This window comes from Nycticebus coucang, chromosome X (genome assembly GCF_027406575.1).
Source record: "Nycticebus coucang isolate mNycCou1 chromosome X, mNycCou1.pri, whole genome shotgun sequence".
Lineage (NCBI taxonomy): Eukaryota > Metazoa > Chordata > Mammalia > Primates > Lorisidae > Nycticebus > Nycticebus coucang.
The window spans coordinates 101,615,534-101,636,830 of record NC_069804.1 but is presented as its reverse complement, the minus strand read 5'-3'; the positions used below and the strand labels follow the sequence as shown (position 1 = coordinate 101,636,830).

General features: G+C 35.1%; 1 non-coding gene across 1 annotated transcript; it reads right to left on the bottom strand.

Annotated features, from left to right (window-relative positions):
- Positions 1 to 512: 512 nt before the first annotated feature.
- On the bottom strand, positions 513 to 644 carry LOC128578839 (small nucleolar RNA SNORA19). Its single transcript, XR_008377943.1, has one exon. It is a non-coding gene; the product is annotated as a small nucleolar RNA SNORA19 (small nucleolar RNA).
- Between the last annotated feature and the right edge of the window lie 20,653 nt (positions 645 to 21,297).

Genomic DNA, 21,297 nt, shown 5'->3' with positions numbered 1-21,297 from the left:
TTGAGATAATACCCAAGAATCTGGACTCCTGGGGGTCAGGCCTCCAGACCTCAGAGTGAGAATGGATGGGGAGTGCTGGGAGCTCAGAACTGCAGGTAGAGAACATATACAGTTTTATACAGTTTTACGCCTGGCAGGAGAGTGCCATGGCACCCTAGTAAGAGAAGTAGGTCCAGTTTTTAGAGGGTCTTTCCCATGGGATACAATGGGAGGACTTTTGAACTCTGCTTGTTTGTTTATGGGGTACTCTGAGCTGTTCTCATGGGGGAAGGGACTCCCATCCACTTGGTGATGGATTTTGTACCTTTTGTTTGTATCCTTGTGGTTGCAGCTCACCTCAGCAGGGTTGATGTGCCTTCTTCAACCTTCTCTCTTGGCGCAGCTCTAATCTGCCGGGTTACTTGCTAAATTTCTGTCCTTTAACTCTACTTCTGGAAGGGAGCCTCTGTGGAAAGCTGGTTTCAGTCAGCCATCTTGTCTCCATCCCCCATTTAACCACTTCCTATAAAGTTTCATGTCTGAAGGAGACTAACAGCATTACTATTTATATTTATACTGCTATTTAACCTTCAACTATTTGTATAGAACATAAGAAATAACACTGCTCACATATATGAGAGTGATTTCTAAAAGGAATAGTGCTCCTACGACACATTTTTTTTTCTTGATTGATAACCTAAATTTTTCAATTGACCCAGGTTCTCTATTTTCTTATCTGCAGAGCAAGAAATCAAATTTCTTAAAAACCTAGCTAAAGCCTTATTTACCTTCTTAAACTTATCATAGTAAATGTTGTCTTTCATGAATCATTATGCCTTCACAATCTATTTCAAATTATTCTTTTTAATAATTTGAAAGTAATCTTCACTGATTTCTTCTAAGAATCATACAGCACCTTAAATTATAAATAAATACATAGCACAGATGTTTGTATATATTTTTTAAGACAACAAGGAGGTGAGTTTTAAGGATATCAGAGTCTAATTCTTCATAAACATAAAAGAAATCCCCAACAAAACAAATTAATACTCTGTAAAATTATAAAATAATGAAATAACTGATAATAGCTTTTAAAAACACAATATAAATTAAATTTTGTTATAAATTAGAAATATTTTTGGAGGCACCCTATGAGCTTCATCAGAAATAAGCTTTTTATATTCTGGCTGATTTTCAATCAGACATGGTGTTACTGAGTGTGGTTTTCTTTTTTCTATTACTTTTCTATTCCTATTCTGACATTCTGTTATAAAAATTATATATAATATCAAAAGAAAAAAATTTCTATGAGTAAAAGAATGTTTCATGGTATTTGAAAACAATTTCAGGGAGATATATATCAAATACTGTCAGTATCATTGAGAGAGTTTTATTTATAAAAACATATTACTTAAAAGTAATGTATGTGTATTTTATGTGGTTTAACTTTAAACTTATATTTAATGAAGTTTCTCACATTTGTATCTCATTCAATCTCTTAGCATCTCTATGAAGTTGTTTCTAGTATTATCCCTACTGAATACAAGAGTATAAATAAAGTTTACTTAGAGTAGTCACGGAACCTTCCTGAAGTATGAGTACAAAAAAACAGACCTGATTGAAATGCTGTTTTTCAAAATGCACTTACATTATTCTTTCCACAATACTATACCCACCTTCACATTTGTTTTGTATTAACTGGTAAAATTATGATAAGTGGAAAGTCCTTTGGCTTCAGTCTCACTTGCATTTGAACATCAGCTGAGCCATTTAGTGACTGTGTGACTTTGGGCAATAATAATCATAAGAATAAAAAACAGTACTAGGGTGGTGCCTGTGGCTCAAAGGAGTAGGGTGCTGACCCCATGTACCAGAGGTGGCAGGTTCAAACCTGGCCCCAGTCAAAAACTGAAAAAATTAAAAAAAAAAAAAGAAGGAAAGAAAAATAAAAAAATAAAAAACAGCAATAAAAATAATTGTGGAGTTCTGCCAGGCACTGTTGTAGGTGATTTACATATGTCAACTCATTTAATCTCCACGACAAATATAGAAAATTGTTTATAATTTTATTATCTCCATTGTAAATAAATAAAATGATGTGCAGAATAGTTAAATAACTTGCTCACAGTGATAAAGCAATAAATGATGGAAGAGACATTTTACTTTGATATAATATTGTAGGATAATATTTAGAAATAAACATATCCTACATCAAGCACACAAAGTGAGTTCAGTGTGAGTTTAAAATGACTTGCTTTTCTTCCAGAGGCTTAAGGGACTTTGACCCCCCCGGGTTACATGCAGAGTTAGGCTTTTTTGGAGTTGTAAATTCCTTAGGCCTTTTTTCTGAAGCTGTACACCCCATGAAGCCTGAGATCAAAGGGCATGCTGCCCTTCCTCAGAGATACGGGCCAGAGGGTTGACATATGTTAACAACATATTGTCAGAGGTCTATAGGTACTCTGCCCTAAAGGAAAGACACAGTCATTACTTCATACTGAATAAACTGTGTGAATGCTTGAAGATATTCTTCTATTTACTCTGTTCCCCTGTAGCTACTTTCTTCTTTGTGATCTTCCTTTAGATACCTGCTCAGAAATTAGTCGGTGTTTAGAAGAAGAGGTTACTACAAAGTTGATTGTATGGATATGATAACAAAATATTTCTTTTCAAGTTAATTTCAGATAGGTAAAATAAGATAATGATGAAACTAATAGATAATAGATTAAGTGTGTACGTGACTAGAAAAGTATAAAGTCAAAACCTGGAATAAAGATTTTTGCTACATATCATCTAATTTTGTGCAGTCTGTTTCTTGATATGATAATTACAGGAGCAAGTTTACACCCACGGCAAAGCTGCTGTTTGTTCACGTCTCTGGTCACGCAACATAATATCAAAACCTATTATAAATTAATACAACATTATACTTTACTATTGTGAACATTAGTTACCTCAACTCTAGAGCTGGAATAATTATTCCCCATAACCTATTTGAGGATATGGGCCATATCTTTATTATCTCCAATAAATTCTTAGGACTTGGCAATTAGTCAATATTCAGTAATACTATCTCCTTTCCTCTCAAACATCAAGGTTTACTGACTCCAACAGAAACAGAATACTTAATAAATAATTCGGAGAATCTTGAAACATCCATGTATTGCAAAGTATCTTTTCTACCTATTCTTCATAATAACATCCAGCCTTCCGTAAATCTGGAATGTTTCTTAAAATCTGATGTTGTTTTTTCATGAGACACAGATTGGTTATGAAGTATTAAAATACAAAAATCAACTTTTTTTTTTTAAATGATGCTAATTTAACTTGATTGTTAAAAATAATTATAAGTGTTGGGTGATGCCTGTGGCTCAAAGGATTATGGTGCCAGCCCAATATGCCAGAGGTGGTGGGTTCAAATCCAGCCCTGGTGAAAAACTGCAAAAAAAAAAAATTATTATTATTATAAATGTGACCCTTCAAGGAGAAGATAAGTAGAGGGTGCAGGCAGCATGTCCTGAGCATCTATGACAAAAAATATTAGGTTTCAGATGTTAGAAATATTGCTTAGAGAGAAACCTCAAAATGGAAATAAATGTGAAAATGGTGACTCTAATTAATATTAGACTGAAATTGCTTCATATTTTTCCCAGTTAACAATTTCCATGTTTCTTCCTGTGAGATATTTGTTTGGTAAGTAGGATTTCAACAAGGTATTCTGCACTGAATGAGATGAGCACAGTGACGTAGAAATTCTCACATAAAATGACACTTTTTTATATATTTATTTATTAATTCATCTATTCATTGTTGCTCTCAGCCAAAAAGCAATCATCCTTCTACAAGATTGTTTTATGGAACCTAGATATGACTTGGTTAAAGAGTTCCCTGACAGCTAGATATGCCACTATAACTATTATAAAAAATGGGAGGCTTTTTGAAAATACTCCATATAGACGTTTCATATATCAGTGTCTAAACAATAAAAACCACACTGTGAAATAAGCATGACAAAAATACATTCTTATGAAGTTTTCAGAGAATACCTCTTTTATATTAATGCTTCTTCCTGAAGATCAGAACATGAGATTTATAGGTGGCTTGAAATCTGTGTTGTTTGAAAAACAAATAACATTAATGAGATAATCCCTTCTCAATAAAATAACAATAATGATTTGCAACCAATTGTAGCGAGATATGTCTTCCTTAATGCTAAAAAGTAACTTGATCTTACAAGGGTCTTGGAGATATTATATCTCTAAACACAAGCATTATCTCAAACTCAGCAAAAAATTAAATCCATACCATTTTTGTTAACGAGATGTATAAATCTTAGGTAAATTTGAAGTATAGATTCTCCCTAGTGAATTATAAGATAAAAAGATACTCAGAATGTAGATAGATATAGATATCTAAAGAGAGATGACAGATATAAATATAGATATGAGTGTTTACACATATGTGTGTGTTCTATTTAAATAGGTATGTTAGATATGGTTTTATGTTAAAGGTAAAGAAGCCATTTATACCATTTCTGCAATAGCTTTTTGAAAAATTAGAAGTGAAAAAAGAAGAGTGAGATAATTCATAATCACCTTTAGGTGGATCTGTTTCTCTTTAGAAATCATTGCATAGACTTACTTTATTTGGATTGACCAGAAAAATAAGACTAGCTTAAATAATGATGTAAAGCATTCATGGATTTTTCAAAACATTAATTCTTAGCACAGATAAAGGATAAAATAATAAGAAACTACTTCAAACCTACTCAAGTTTTCACCAGACTAAAGAAACTTAGTTTTAAATAGTCACAGCACTGTTAAGCACATGCACAAGTCAGTTTCAGGAATGATATGAATGCGTGGTAAAAAGTACTATAAGAGTGTCATAGTTGTCATTGGGGAGTTAATAAAATTATTGCTTGAATTTCTTAGTTTGAAAGAACACTCAAGAGGAATGTCATGGAATGTCATGCTTTTAAATACAAAAAAAAAAAAAAGTCCCAGAGATCACTTTTTAAAAGTATAAACATGCATTTTGGGCCTAACATGATCATGATCATTGGCGACCTGTTGGTTAGATGAAGTACACAAAACTTTTAACTAAATGAGAAAAAAAAAGTTAGAAAAAATGTGAGTAAATCCTAAAGGTGCAGATACTGGCTTAAATATGGAGAGAAGAGAACACTTCTATATCCCTTGTGGAATTTCAAACTAATACAACCTTTATGGAAAGATGTACGGAGAATTCTAAAAGAACTAAAAATTGACCTTCCATTTGATCCTGTAATCTCATTGCTACATATCTACCCAGAAAAAAAAAATAATTTTACCATAAAAACATTTTCACCAGAATGTTTATTGCAGCTCAATTCATATTTGCCAAGTTGTGGAAGCAACCCAAATCCATGAATGATTTAAAAACTATGGGATACATATACCATGGAGTACTATTCACCCATACAAAAAGATGGAGCCTTTACAACTTTTATGTTTACCTGAATGAAGTTGAAACACATTCTTCTTAGTAAAGTATCTCAAGAATGGAAAAAATATCCAATATACTCAATACTAATAAAAAACCAGTAAATAAGCAATTACATGTCCACATGAATGATAAAACACAAATTTAGTCTAGCTGGAGGAAGGGAGAGAAGGGAGAGAGTAGGACAGAGGGTGATTGGTTGGAGGAGGGAGGGCAATTGGTGAGATCTCAGCTAATGTGCACAAATTGAAAGTGTACAGTACATCCCCAGATGAAGGGCTCAACTACAATTTGAACTTTACCTTGGAAATGAGAACAATACCACCTAAAAATCTGTATCCTCATATTAATTCAAAAGACAAAAGTGAAAAAAAATGTGAACAAATTATGAAAAGTTATCTAAAGCTTTAAGGCTCATTGTGTACCAATTCTACTGAGTTTTCTTGGAAAAACTAACATTCTAGAAGAGGTTACATTAGGAGCAATATTTAATATTTCTTTATTTTAAGTCCCCATTGTACAAATGCAGAAAGAAACACTTACAATAAAATATTGTGAGGCCAGACACAATGTCTCACGCCTGTAATCCTAGCAATCTGGGAGGCTAAGGCAGGTGGATTGCCCTGAACTCACAGGTCAAGACCAGCTTGAGCAAGAGCGAGATCATGTCTCCAAAAATAGCCAGGCATTGTGGCAGGTGGCTGTAGTCCCAGCTGCTTGGGAGGCTGAGGCAAGAGAATTGCTTGAGCTCAAGATTTGGAGGTTGCTGTGAGCTATAACTCCACAGCACTCTATCAGTGTTGACAAAGTGAGACTCTGTATCAAATATATTGAGAATTAATCAATAATTAATTATTAATCAATTAATAATTATTATGATGATGATTAATAATTAATTATTGATTAATTCTCAATTAATTAATTCTCAATTAATAATGACAAAATTAAGTGGTTCTATTAGTTTTGTTTGAGAAAAGTAATATCAAAGAAAGAATATGTTGCAGAAAAATTTCAAGGAAAATAATTATATTTTAATAATGTAAGAGGCTGAAAGCAAATAGAATAGTTTTATACTGTGTTCTGTTCTTTTTTTTTTTTTTTTTTTTTTTTTTGCTTGTTTGTGGCAGAATCTCACTTTGTCATATTTGGTAGCATGCCGTGTCATCGCATCTTACAGCAACCTCAAATTCTTGGGTTCAAGGGATTCTCTTGCCTGAGCCTCTCTAGTAGCTGGGAGTACAGGCTCCCACCACAAGGCTTGGCTATTTTTTTGGAGACGAGGTCTCACTCTGGCTCAGGCTGATGTCAAACTCAGGAGCTCAGTTAATCCACCCCCCTTGGCCTCCCAGAATGCTAGGATGAAAGGAGTGAACAACTGTGCCTGACCTGTAATTTGTTTATTATAGGCTTCTATCACAATTGAATAAATCTGGAATCAAACAAAGTGTTTCTGTGGTATTCACAGTTAAATCTTAAACAGGAAGAATTTGAATTTAACATGGAGATTTCTTATTCTGTGACATCTTAGCATTGTACTGAAAGGAAATCAACAAGCTTTAGGTCATCATTTGGCTATTTCTATGCGTATCTTATCTCTTTAGCAATGTATTCTTTATACATGTACCAATAAGTAAGAGTATAATCACCTGATCCTAATGAATATTGAATTTTATATACTAATAATCTCTCAGTTTAAATGTGCTTCTCTGTTATTTCCTTGTTCATTCATTTTATTTTAGTTTAGTTTTTATTTCAAATGAATATAAGAGAGTAAATTTTACTCCCAAAGTAAAGTTCCAGCTGTATGTGAGCCCCCCATTCTAGGGGGACATGCTTAATATGCTTGCATTGTGCACTTTAGGTGAGATCCTACCAAATATCCTCCCTCCTCCCACTAATTACCCTCCTCAATGCCCCTCCCCTTCCTCTCCTTTCCTCTCCTCTTTCCAAACTATATTTGTGTTTTATCATTCCTGTGAGTTTGTGAGTAGTTTTTATAATAGTATTGAGTACATTTGATACTTTTTTATATTCTTGAGGTACTTTACCCTGTAATGGACAATATACAAAATGAGAGGAAATATTTGCAAACTATGACATCCAATAAAGGGCTAATGACCAGAATCTACAAAGAACTCAAACAAGTCAGCAAGAATAAAAAGAAAGTACCCTATTTAAAAGTGGGCAAAAGATATTAACAGAAGCTTTTCGAAAGAAGAGGGAAATGTTCAATAAACATACAAAAATATTCAGTGTCACTAATCATCAGAAAAATGAAAATTAAAACTACAATTTAATATCATCTTCCCCCAATTAGAATGGCTTCTATTAAAAAGTCTAAAAACAATAGATGTCGACATCAATACAGAAACAAAGAAACACTTATACACCATTGGTGGAACTACAAATTAGTACAACCTCTATGGAAAACAGCATGAAGATTCCTCAAAGAACTAAAAGTAGACCTACCATTTCATACAGCAATCTACTGGGTATCTACCCAAAGGACAAAAAGTTATTGCATCAAAAAGACACCTGCACTTGAATGTTTACCACAGCACAGTTTGCAATTGCCAAGATGTGGAATCAACCCATGTGCCCAGCAATTCATGTGTGGATTAACAAAATATGGTATGTATATAATCTTCAAAACTATTCATCCATTTAAAAAAGGGTGAGTTATTGCCTTTCACAACAATTTGGATGGAACTTGGGACCATTATTTTAAGGGAAATACATAAAATATGAAAAAAACAAATACCACTTGTACAAATATAACATTAGAACGAATCAATGAGCACACATGTGCACAGAAGGAAGTAAAACTCAGAAATTAAGCAGAAAAGAGGGAGAAAGAGGGGATGGGTGAAAACCTACCTAACAGGTACAGGGAACACCGAGTAACAACAACAGCAACAAAATTGTACTGCTGTAATATTTAAAATTTAAAAAAGTAAATTGTTAGCATTGTATCTTTTTCTCATGCAGATATAGGGGCACCAGCTGTCTGGATTTTAGTGGTGATCCCTGCAAAACATGGGCAATGGATTCCAAAATAACAGTGACTACAAAAATCTCACTATTACTACTTCTATAACTACTAGTTTTACTATTGAAATGGCTATTACTACTACTTCTACTCATAATAATAGTGGCTACAAGTTATCAGGTGTCTTCTATGTACAAAGCACTTCAAATAAATTATGTCCTTTAATTATACTAATCCAATAAACTGACCAAGTTATTATTCACATTTTGTATTGGGGAGTTTGGAAGAAGTAAATGACTTGCTCTTGGTAACATAGGTAATAAACAATATAGCTTATGTTTGAGCCCAGTTTCAGTTTTAAAATAAAGCCACAGGTCTTTTAAATTTGTAACATTATCTATGATACTTATGAAGGTGTCTTTAATTCTCAAGGCCCAAAATGCATATGAAATGTATTATGAAATTAATTTTTATACCTCTATGGGATCTGATATGGAACTTCTTTGAGTGTAGTAAGATATGATCAATGACTATCTGGTCCTGTCATAATTTTATTGGCTCTGAACTATTTCCCATTCTATAGTGTGTTGTATATATTCATTTGAAATAAAAAAATTGACTACACATCATGCATTTTATTTTGTATTCTACATTGTACATCATGCTAGATGGAGAAACAGCAAGTAGTAAGCTTAAAGTGGACTTTATCTGTAAATAATGTACAGCTTTAACTAGTATTAAGAAGGAAAAACTCTTCCTCTATTCTCTTATGTTCTGTAACTGGAGCCTGTGAATAAAATTGACAAAAGAGAAGTAACATGAGAAAAAGAATTAAAAATCACATGCAGGAGCCAACAAAAGAGAGTAGCTGGCTCATTACATTATTTAATTATAATTATGTATTATTTATTATAATTATTTAAGTTAGAGGCTTATATGCCCAACTTAGTAAAGAAAAAAGTGGAAGGGGAGGAAAAGTCCTTGAGGGAAGAATAAAGGTTTCTTTTGGTAAGACAAATGGGTTTGGGGAGAACAAATTAGAGAGAAGTTTGTGTTAATCCTTGTCTATAGGTATGAGTGATTTTTCCACATTTTTCAGGGTTTTAAAACTCTCTAAAGGCCAGTGGATCATGTCTGTAATCCTAGCACTTTCAAAGGTCAAGTTCGGGGGATAGCTTGAGGCCAGAAGTTCAAGATAAACCTGTTAAACCTACAAAAAATTAAACCAAATAATATATTAGCCTGAATGAGTGGTACATTCCTGTAGTCTTAGATACTTGGGAGGCTGAAGTGGGCAGATTACTTGAGCCTAGGAGTTCAAAGTTAAAGTGCGCTATGACCAGTCTGCTTTACTTCAGCATATGTGGCAGAGCAAGACCCTATCTCAAAAACAAATCAAAACAAACAAACATTGTATTGGGTAGAACTTCCAGATATGATCAATGACTATCTGGTCCTGTCATAATTTTAGTATAGTAGTGGTGTTAGAACACAACCTTGTCTGGTTCCAGTTCTGAGTGGAAAAGCATTCAGTTTTATTCCATTCAGTAAATTATTAGCTGTGGGTTTGTCACAGATGGCTTTGATCAGTTTTAAAAATGTGCCACCTATGCGTATATTCTTCAGTGTTCTAATTGGAAAAGGATGGTGAATTTCATTGAATGCTTTTTCTGCATCTATTGAGAGGATCATATGGTCTTTGTCTTTGCTTCTCTTGATATGGTGAATTATTTGTCTGGACCTGTGTGTGTTAAACCACCCTTGCATCCCTGGGATGAAACCTACTTGATCATGATGTATGACTTTTTTTGATGAGAAGCTGTAGTCTATTGGCTAGGATTTTATTGAGAATTTTTGCATCTAAATTCATTAGTGAAATTGGCCTCATGTTCTCCTTTTTAGTTGGGTCTTTTCCTGGTTTTGGTAGCAGGGTGATGTTTGCTTTGTAGAATGTGTTGGGGGAAGATTCCTTCTTATTCAATTTTTTTGGAGTAATTTCTACAGTATAGGAATAAGCTCTTCTTTGAAGGTTTGATAGAATTCTGGTGTGAAGCCATCTGGCCCAGGGCATTTTTTTGTTGGGAGATTTTTTATTGTTTCTTTGATCTCAGCACTTGAAATTTGTCTGTTCAGGAGATCTGTTTCTTCTTGATTAAGTTTCGGGAAAGGGTTTGACTTCTTGATTAACTCTCAGGAAAGGGTATTGATCCATTTTCTCCACATCATCAAATTTCTGGGTGTAGAGTTTCTTGTAGTATTCAAAAATAATCTCTTCTATCTCTGTGGTATCTGTTGTTATTTCCCCTTTATCATTTCTGAACTGAGTTTACTAGAGATTTTTCTTTTCTATTTCTAGTGAGTCTGGCCAAAAAATTATCTATTTTGTTAATTTTTTTAAAAAAACAACTCTATATTTTATTAATTTTCAGAATATTGTTTTTATTTTCAATTTCTTCAATCTCTGATTTATGTCATTGGACAAGAGAGATGAATAAAACCTTCTTTAAAGAGGACAGTCAAATGGCTAACAAACATATGGAAAAATGTTCGTCATCCTGAATCATCAGTGAAATGCAAATCAAAACTACCCTGAGATATTATCTAAACCCAGTGAGTGATGGCCCATACCACATAATTTCACAACTGCAGATGCTGGTGTGGATATGGATAGAAGGGGACACTTTTACACTGCTGATGGAATTGTAAACTAATACAACCTTTTTGGAAGGAATTATGGAGAATCCTCAAAGAACTCAAAGTAAACCTCCCATTTCATACTGAAATCCCATTACTGGGAATATACCCAGGAGGGAAAAAAAAATCCCTTTACCATAAGGACACTTGCACTAGACTGTTTATCACAGCTCAATTAACAGTCACCAAAATATTGGAACAGCTTAAATGCCCACCAACTCAAGAATGTCTCAACAAGCTGTGGTATATATATATACACATACTGTGGAATACTATTCATCCATTAAAAACATGAAGAGTTTCCACCTTTTGTATTAACCTGGATGGAAGTGGAATACATTCTTCTTAGTAAAGCATCAGAAGAATGGAGAAGCAAGAATCCTATGTACTCAATTCTGATATGAGGACAATTAATGACCTTGTACGTGGTGGGTGTGGGGGAAGGGGAGAGCAAAGAGAGGCAAAGAAGGAGTGGGCTTAGGGTTCACAGTGTGTGATACACCTTTTGGGGTGGGACATAATTATAAGAGGACTTATCAAACAAATACAATCAATGTAACCATGTTCTTTGTACCCTCAGTGAATTCCCAACAATAAAAAATAAAAAAAAAACCTCTCTTTAGAGAGGTTTATGGTAGGTCTATCTTCATTCTTCCTCTACCATAAACTGTCTGGTTTAAGGTAGGTCTATCTTCACTCTTCCTCTTGGGAGTAGATCTAGATAATCCTCAAAGAGAAAATTTGTGGTAGTCACAAAGACTCATTTTCCAAAAAATTGCTATTTTTATCCTACAAAAGAAGCTTTAAGAGGGCTTCTTTTTTCATCTTATGAATTTCACATATCGTCTACTTACCATAATCTTCATACATACTCAGGGATTCTGAGTGGTACACACATTAGCATCAGATAAAATTCAGATACAAAAATAACAATTGTAGAGTTTGATTTCAACTAACATATAGTCTAAGACTATTTCTTTAGTAATCAAAATGTATTTCACTTATACTATGTTAATCACTTAGTTATAATAACATTATAATTTAATTATAAATAACTATTACAAATTTTTGTATATTTTTATAAAATAATTATAAAAATTAAAAAAAAATGCAGCTATGTTTTATTTAAAAACATAGAAAGTCCTCATAATAACATTCTACTTTATGTGCTATTAATATCTCCTATTGATCAATAAGGATACTGGAATATAAAATGGAAGTAATTTTCTCATAATCACATAAGATGGTCAGGGAGTTGCTCAGCAAAAGAGAAAATAGAACAGGCAAATGAAATTTAAACTGTTCCAAATGAAAAAGAAAAAGGCAAGCACAGTATGATTATATTTTGTATTTTGTGTTAATAAGTTATATAAATGTATAAATAAAAAAATCAACACAAATTATCAAGAAGACATTTTATCAATATTTTGTTCAGCTTAACAAATTAGCAAAAACTTAGAACAACAAACATTTATGATACTGTAGTATCATGAATCAGAATGGAAAAATGGCTTAGATGAATTCTCGGATCAAGTCTCACACTATGGCAATTAATGTGTCAGCTAGACAATAATTCTGAAGTCTAGGGCTCTTTTCTAAACTCCCCTCAGAGTTTAAATTCTTTTCAATTTCTTAGGGTTGTAGTGTTGAGATCTCTATTTTCCTACTGTCTGTCAGCTGAGGGATGCTCTCAGCACTTACAGGTGCTCACAGGTCTTCTTACAACATAATGGATAACTTATTTAAAGCCAGCAGAGAAAACTTTTATACTATTCTTCTACAACAGAATCATGTAAAATGTAGTGTAGTCACAGAAGTGACTGTCCTATAACCTCATGTTTTATTGTCCAGAAGAAAATCACAGGATCTGACTATACTTATAAACTTAATCTACTGGTTTCAATTTAGTACTGAGTACACGAGATGCATGTGTTCCATTCTTATGGTACTTAGGAGAATATTCTCCAGATATTTACAGGTTGTTACAAAAGATACAATATCTGCATATTTTTTATGACTCAATAGTATTCCATGGTATGTGTGTATATATATGTGTATGTATACACACATGCATACATACCATGAACTACTATTCCGCTATAAAAAGGTGAGGATACACACACACACACACACACACACACATATACACACACACATATATATATTGTGGTATTAATCCATTTATGGGTTGAAGGGCACTTGGGTTGTTTTCACATCTTTGCAATTGTGAATTGAATAGCTATAAATATTTGAGTGCAAGTATCCTATGCTAAAATGACTTTTTTCCTTCTGGGATTGTAGGATCAAAAGAAAGGTCTACTTTGAGAAGTCTTTGAGGAGTTGCCACACTTCATTCCATAAAGGTGTAGGAGTTAGGTTTGTAGTGTAGTTCAGCCCAGGCATTCCTGGAGAACTTGTCTGATCAGAGTCCAAGTTACACAGAGCACAGGATGTCTGGAACATAGTTTCTTTGTTTAGTTTATACATGGAGTATTTGTCCAGTCTGTCAGGGGGGTATTAAAGTACCCAACTATTACTGTTTTGTGGGTTACAGTAATGTTTAAATCAGTAAGGTTCATTTTATAAATCTGGAGGCATTAATATTGGACACATAGATATTCAGGATTGAAATGTCTTCTTACCTTGTTCCTTGGAGCAGTATATAGTATCCATCCTTGTCTTTCTTTACCTTTGTTTCTTTGAAGGCAATTGTATCCACAAAAAGTATTTGAGTCACATTACTTTTTGACATTCATTTATTTGAAATATTGTTTTAATCCCTTCTGCCTGAGTTTTGATCTGTCCTTGGGGGTTAGATGTGTTTCCTGAATACAATAAACACTTGGCTTGTACATTTTTAACCAGTCTGCCTTCCCATGCCACTTCAGTGTGGAATTCAAGCCTTCACATTTGTTAAGAGAATTAATAAGTAAGGTAGAATTTTGTTCATCTTGTTGTGTGGAGGTCTGTTGCCTTTTATATTACTTTGGCCATTATGAAAGTTCAGATTTTGCCTTTAATTTCCAGGAGTCTTTACTTTGGGGGTGGTCCATTGTGTTGATCTGAGCATTGTACTAGTCTGAGTACTTCCTGCAAGGTAAGTCTTGTAGTGGAAAATTTTCTCAATATTTGCTAGTCCCAAGCAGTTCCTGTGGCTCAAAGGGGTAGGGTGCAGGTCTCATATTCCGGAGGTGGCGGGTTCAAACCTAGCCCTGCCCCCCCCAAAAAAAATTGCTAGTCAGCAAATAATTTGATTTCTCCAACACATATGAAACAGTTTTCTTGGATACAGAATGCTTTGTTGGAAGTTATTTAATTTTTTTGAAAAACTGAATTGTGATGCCCTATGTCTTCTAGGTTGTAACATTTCTACTGAAAAGTCCATTGTCATGCCAATATTTCTAAAGTAGAGCATGCTTTCCAACGAGGTCAACTCACACGCATGAATTTTAATTCACCTGCATATTTCCTTATTTTTCCTACTACTCATACTCTTACTGGTCTATTATGGCAAAATCTACGTCATTTAGAATGCATTCATTAAGTACTATACCTAAGCAAGTTTTAACTCCATATTATAAAATGGTGGCCACCTTTATCTTAAAGGTCTGCATGACTTCTGGCAACTTCTTGGAAATGATCCTAATTTTATTATAGTTCCTTATGCCACTGATCAACAACAATGGCTCTGGGAAATGTCATCTTGGTGGCAAACAGCACTTGCCAACTTTACTGGTCAAATTGATTGCCATTATCCCCCTGACAGAATGATTCAATTTGCTTCAAAAACTTCTTTTCTTTTTCCTCACGCTGTTATTTCACAGCCTATTCCTCACACTCATACAGTATTCACTGATAGGCCCCATTAATTCCATTGTTTTGTTAATGGCTCTGAGACTTTGTAAAAGACATCACTTGCCTGATTTCTTTTTAATGACAAAATTTGGCATATTCCAATGGCTGTTAGAGGGTTCAATATATCCTATGGAGAACTGCTCCACTATTAGCTCCATAACAACTTATAATTTCTCTTATGTGAAAAGCCACTGATCCACCCACACTGGGTCATCAGATAGCCAGACAATAGGGTCAGCAGTTCATGATGTGGTGGCAGGTGTTACAGTGGCCCTTAAGAAAAAGAATATCCCAAACCTGTATGAGCTGTATGTTGTGAAGACTCCAAGAGAGCAGTTGTGCCTTGTTGATGCTTTCCTAATCCTAAAGAAGGAACAAAACCTTGACCTAGCATTTGTTTAGTAATTGTCTCACTCAAACTGTATAAAAATTCACCCAATGCTAGGAGGAACATCTCTTCCCCAAAGATTAATGGGGAGGCCAGGGAGGACATAATGCTGGAAGGTGCTGGAATGTCCCTCAGCATCCTGCTAATTAAGAAAGGCAGAGCTTTGGAGAGAGGAAGCAGTTTGTCTGATTCCTTGCAATTATGACATGGCTTCTTGAACAGGCCAAGATTTAGGCTAGTGCTGTTGAACAATGACAGAGACCATCAGCTCCCATATCTAATAAGCCCATAATTTTTTTTTACCTTAAATTCTGTATTGTAATTCAGGCCATTGCTGGCTAATTTGTTGAATCCAATAAGCCTGATCTGAGGACCCAAAACCTGCAGATCCCCTTGTTTTGGGTAATAAAACTGATATGGTTAGGTGTATAGGAAGAAACAAAAGTTCACCAATTTTCATTTCAGGTGAAATAGTAACTATATTTTGAATTGTGTGAGCCATAAATTTTATTTCACCTATGTAATCAGAATCAATTACTCCTGGGAGAACAGAAAACCCTTTTCATAGTAAGACTGCTCCATTCTAAAGGAAGACCCACGGTCTTTTCAGGCAAAGGTGCAAACATACCAGTTGGAATACCTTGTGGGCCCATTTCTTTAGTTAATACATGTCCGGAGGTGGGACTGAGGTCCAACTCTGTACTTCCTATTGTGGCTCTGTATAATTGAGTGGCTGTTTGCAGGGGAAGAATTTGTTTCAAGTAGACTGACATGGCCCATATTGTTACCCTCCAGGGGTGGCCCTATTACCATTTCCAAAAAGGATACTTCCATTAGCATCATATTTAGTTTTACATTCATTGGTCCAGTGCTTCCCCCTATGGCATCAAGGACATAAACCTGGAGGAGCTTGAGAAAAAGCAGATCAAAATTCCCTGGGGCATTTTGAGCTATATTAGCAGTGGAATTCATCATTGGACAGTTTTTAATGAACTAATCTGATTGTCTGCATGGAAAACAATTTCCTCTTTGTTTTGGGGCAAAGGACTAAGTGATGGATGAAGTTTGGGCCTTCTAGAAAGACCTGCATCTTCTAAAGCAGCAACAAAAGTTAAGCACTGAATATATGAAGGGCCAATGTCAGCACAAAGTTTAATATAGTCTGTTATAGTGCCTTCTTTTCTATAGGGATGGATAGCAGTTTGGCAAGCTGAATTAGTGTTCTCATAAGCTAACTGTTTAACAAAAATCATTCCTGCCTTGCCATCAACAACAATGCAGCTAATTTCTGTAAAAGGCAAGAAACAAAGTCATGATAGTGCACATCTGGATCCTTTATTTTTATTAAATCATGGCTGTGTACATTAATGCAATCATGGGGTACCATGTACTGCTTTTATATACAATTGGAAATATTTTCATCACACTGGTTAACATAGCCTTTCTGGCTTTTTCTTGGTTATTGTGTTAAAACATTTATATTCTACATTTACTAAGTTTCACATGTACCCTTGTAAGATGCACCATAGGTGTGGTCCCACCAATTACCCTCCCTCCACCCCTCCTGTTCCCTCCCTTTCCCCTTTCCCCATATTCTAGACCAGGCGTCCTCAAGGTTTTTATACAGGAGGCCAATTCACTATCCCTTAGACCGTTGGAGAGCCAGACTATAGTTAAAAAAAAAAAAAAAAAAAAACTATGTACAAATTCCTATGCACACTGCACATATCTAATTTTGAAGTAAAAAAAAAAAAAAGAACAAATACAATCACACCTCTTCATGTGGCCCACAGGCCACAGTTTGAGGACCCTGTTCTAAACCCTTTTTGATGGCTCTTGCTAAGCTCCTCAGTCTTAATTGCAGAGGTAGGTAACTTTCTCCCAGCTTGTAAAGCTAATTGATTAATTTGCTGATAGGTTTCAGGTGGATAATGTAATTGATTTGTCATAGAAGCCTGAGCCCCTTCACCTAATAACACAACCATTGTAAAAGGAATATTGTCTTGTCTGTTTCTTTCTGCCTGCTCAGCAGCCGGATTGACCCATTCTGATTTCCATAACAAATAATCATCACCAGAAAGACAAGCCTTAGACTTCCAATAATTATGTGGGATGGCTTCATTACTTAAATTATCCACCAAGGCAAGAGTAAAAGGAGACGTGGAACCATATTAAGAAAATGCATGTTTTAATTCCTTCAGTATTTTAAAGGGGAGAGGTTGATGCACACTAATACGATTGCCTTGCTCATCAGTCTTTTCCAGTACTAGAAAACAAGAAAATCCATCCAAACACTCCTAGTCATGGGCTTCTGCAAGGGTCTTTTGTAATGGAGATGTAAATGAAGATTTAACTTTAATCCCTTACTTTGGTGTCAAGAAAGGCAGCAGAAAATCAAATGAAGTAGGGCACACTACTTTCGGTTATGAAATACAAAGACCCACGATGGCCTTAAGGCCCTATAGTTCAGGGTTTTCATCTGAGAAGGAAGAGTGTTTTGCCTGACATATACACTCCTCATTCTGAAGTTCTTTTCGAAACTCCACAGAAAGGGTTTCCTCCACCACGGTAGAAGGAGGGGCACCTAAGTTGGAAAGAAAAGGCGATGCCCTTGTTTGTGACTGGGGCCCAAGCAATCCCTAACTAGTCCCCAAAGTGCAAATGCATCAATAGGGATGGTAGAAGGCCCATGGACTGTATAGTGAGAACATAATTTTTCTCCAACTTTTTCCCAGTGGTGGCATTAACAGTGCCTTCTTTGGGAAACTAAGGGCAAACTTCCTGAACAAAGTGCAAAAAGTGTTCTAACCGAGCAACCTAAACATGGCAACCCCTTGTTCTTATCATAGATTTAAGCATTTGAATAAAGATTTTTTGCTCCTTTGAGCCTGACTGTCCCAAAATTTTTTATTTCCAACAATGACTATCCCCAGTTAAATATTCACCAACTGCACAGTCTCACTCCTTTCTTCTGCGGGAAATTTCCTCACCTTCTTACTTGCACTTTTCTGGCACTCTGGTCCCTGGTCAGGTGCCACTTCTCACAAACCTGCATGAAAAGTAAATTAACCAAAGTGGGATTGGTGGGAAATGGAGAAATAAAACACAAAAGACAAAGAAAGACTCAAGAGACAGAGATGGACTTGAGAGGCAAAGATGGGATTGGGAGGTCTGGGATATTTTTCTCTGTCACCAGCACCCAAGTGCCTGAACAGCAGTACAAAGTTGTTTCTCAAGGAAGTAAGACACATTTTCAATTTAATTATAAGAGGAACAGGCACAGATTCCCAAGTGAACATAATCAATTATTACTATGTGACCTCTAAAATATGGGCAATACCACACATGTACAAGTTTAGTTGGAAAATGTCTGTGACGGTTTTGAAGTGCAGTTGTAAAGTTAAAAGCTAAAGTTTTAAGGAAAACGTTTTTTTTTGTTCTACTGGGTTAAAAGTTGAGGCTTAGAGAAAATGTTGTTATCTGTTGAGGAGGGCCAGTAAAGGGAGTTTATCCCCTGGACCTTGTCCCAAGCTGTTTGGACCCTGCCACCTTACAGCTTGCTCTAATTTTTCCCTTAGGGTTTCATAATTCCCTTTGTAGAAATCCTTCACCTCATTTTTAGATATAGTCTTAGGTATTTCATTTTCTTTGAATCTACTGTGAAGGAAAATATGTCCTTGATTTGCTTCTCAACATGGCTATTATTGGCATATACAAAGGGCACTGATTTGTGGACATTGATTTTATATCCTACTATATTTCTTCATCAATTCCTGGAGTCTCTGGAATTTTATAAGTATAAGACAATATCATGAGAAAATAGCAAGAGTTTGACCTCTTAAGTCCCTATTTGGATTTCCTAATATCATTTTCTTGCCTCATTGCATTGGCTAGAATTTCCAGAATCATATTGAATGTTAGTGCTGATAGTGGACATTCTTGTCTGGTTCCAGTTCTAAATGAAAATGTTTTAAGTTTTACAACATTAATTTGATATTGACTGTGGGTCTTTAGTAGATAGCTTCAATCAGCTTAAGAAATTTGCATTCTATTCTTGTTTTTTATGGGCTCATGTTTGAAAAGGATACTGTATTTTGCCAAATGCTTCTCCTGCATCTATTGAGGATTATACGGTTTAGGGTTTTGCTTCTGCAGGCAGAATGGAAATGGAAGACCCTATTCTTGGCAAGAACACCCCCCAAAAAAAGGAAAAAAAATTGAAAGATAAGCTGAGTGAGTCAGAATAAAGGAAAGTCAGATAGTTTACGTTTAAACCAGCCACTGCTGAATTTATTATCTGAGCATGTTTCCTGCTGTTCCTAGAACTCTGGACTATTGGGGATACAGCATATCAACACTCCTGTTGGGTCTGTAAACATTCTGAAAGGATAATGGCCACAGAAGATTCTGTGGCAAGGCCTGGCAAGATACATTAACTGGGCCATTTTCTGCCCAGTAAACTATCAAAGCAAATACCCACTGTGGAGATTTGTATTTGGCTAAGGCAGAGATCATGGGAACAGCTCAAGCCCTGAAATATGAGTTGGAGGCATTATATCCCTTATCACAGAGGAAGACCCTTTGTGGTGGTGATAAGGGGAAAATTCCTCTCTCCCACCAATTCTTCAGAGGTAATTGACACAAGGGACATACTCCATAGTGAACTAGTGGAAATTAACACTGCCCTAGGAATCTATGTGTGTGACCTCAGAAAGGAGGCTACCCCCACACAAGCCTCAGGTTCTGGATTTTTCAAGGCTACTCAGATTCTTAAAGTTAATGATTATAGAAAGAATAGTAGTTGATATGCTCACTCAGACAAACTGCTTGCATCTTTGTTCTCTTCCTCAGCTTACCCTTTGGACTAATAAGCAAATAGCCTTCAATAAAAGTGGAGTGGAACTGACACTCAAGGCAGGCTACTGTCAAAACCTCACATGCAGGCCTTCAAGAAAAGCAGTGTGGAACTGACACTCAGGGCCACTGTCAGAAACTGACCCACAGGCAGTGGTCCATTGGATTCCCATCTTTGAAAATTTTATTCTGTGTCTTATCTCTTTCTTTTTTGTCATTTCAAACTTTTTATTTCTTCATGTGATAGCTACCAGTTCCACTGGTCTTAACAGACCCTTCCCCCAGGGTGGGGCCCCAGCATCTTCTATTGATATGTTGAATTATATTTATGGATTACTATATATTAAATTAGCCTCACGTCCTTGGGATAAAGTCTACTTAATTGATTAATAATTTTAAATGTATAGCTGTAATCTATTGTGTAATATTTTAATGAATATTTGTGCATCAATATTTATCAATGAAAGTGGTCTCTAATTCTTGTTTTTAGTTGGGTCCTTTCTTGGTTTTGGTATATGGGTGACCCTTGCTTCATAGAAAGTGCTGGGGAAGGTTCCTTCCCTTACAGTATTTTTGAATAAGTTCGGTATTGTAGGTACAAGATCTTCTTAAGAGGTTTGATAGATTTCTGCTGTGAAGCCATCTGTCCATGGCTTTTTATTTTTGCAAGCTTTTTTTTTTATAGTTTCTTAAATCTTGACGTTGACTTGATGTTGGCCTGTTGAAGATATCTATTACTCCATTGTTAAGTCTAAGGAGATGGTATGACTCCAGGTATTTGTTTATTCCCTCCACATTGTCAAATATCTCAGCATAAATTTTTTTGTAGTATTCAGAGATAATCTCTTATATCATTGTGGTATCTTTTGTTATTTCCCCATTTTCTTTTCGAATTGAGATTTTTAAACATTTTACTTTCCTATTTCTAGTCAGTCTGCTCAAAAGTTTATCTTTTTTTATCTTTTCAAATAATTTTTTGTTTGTTTTATTAATTTTCTGAATTATTCTTTTGTTTTTAATTTCCTTTATTGGTGATTCAATTTTGGCTATTACT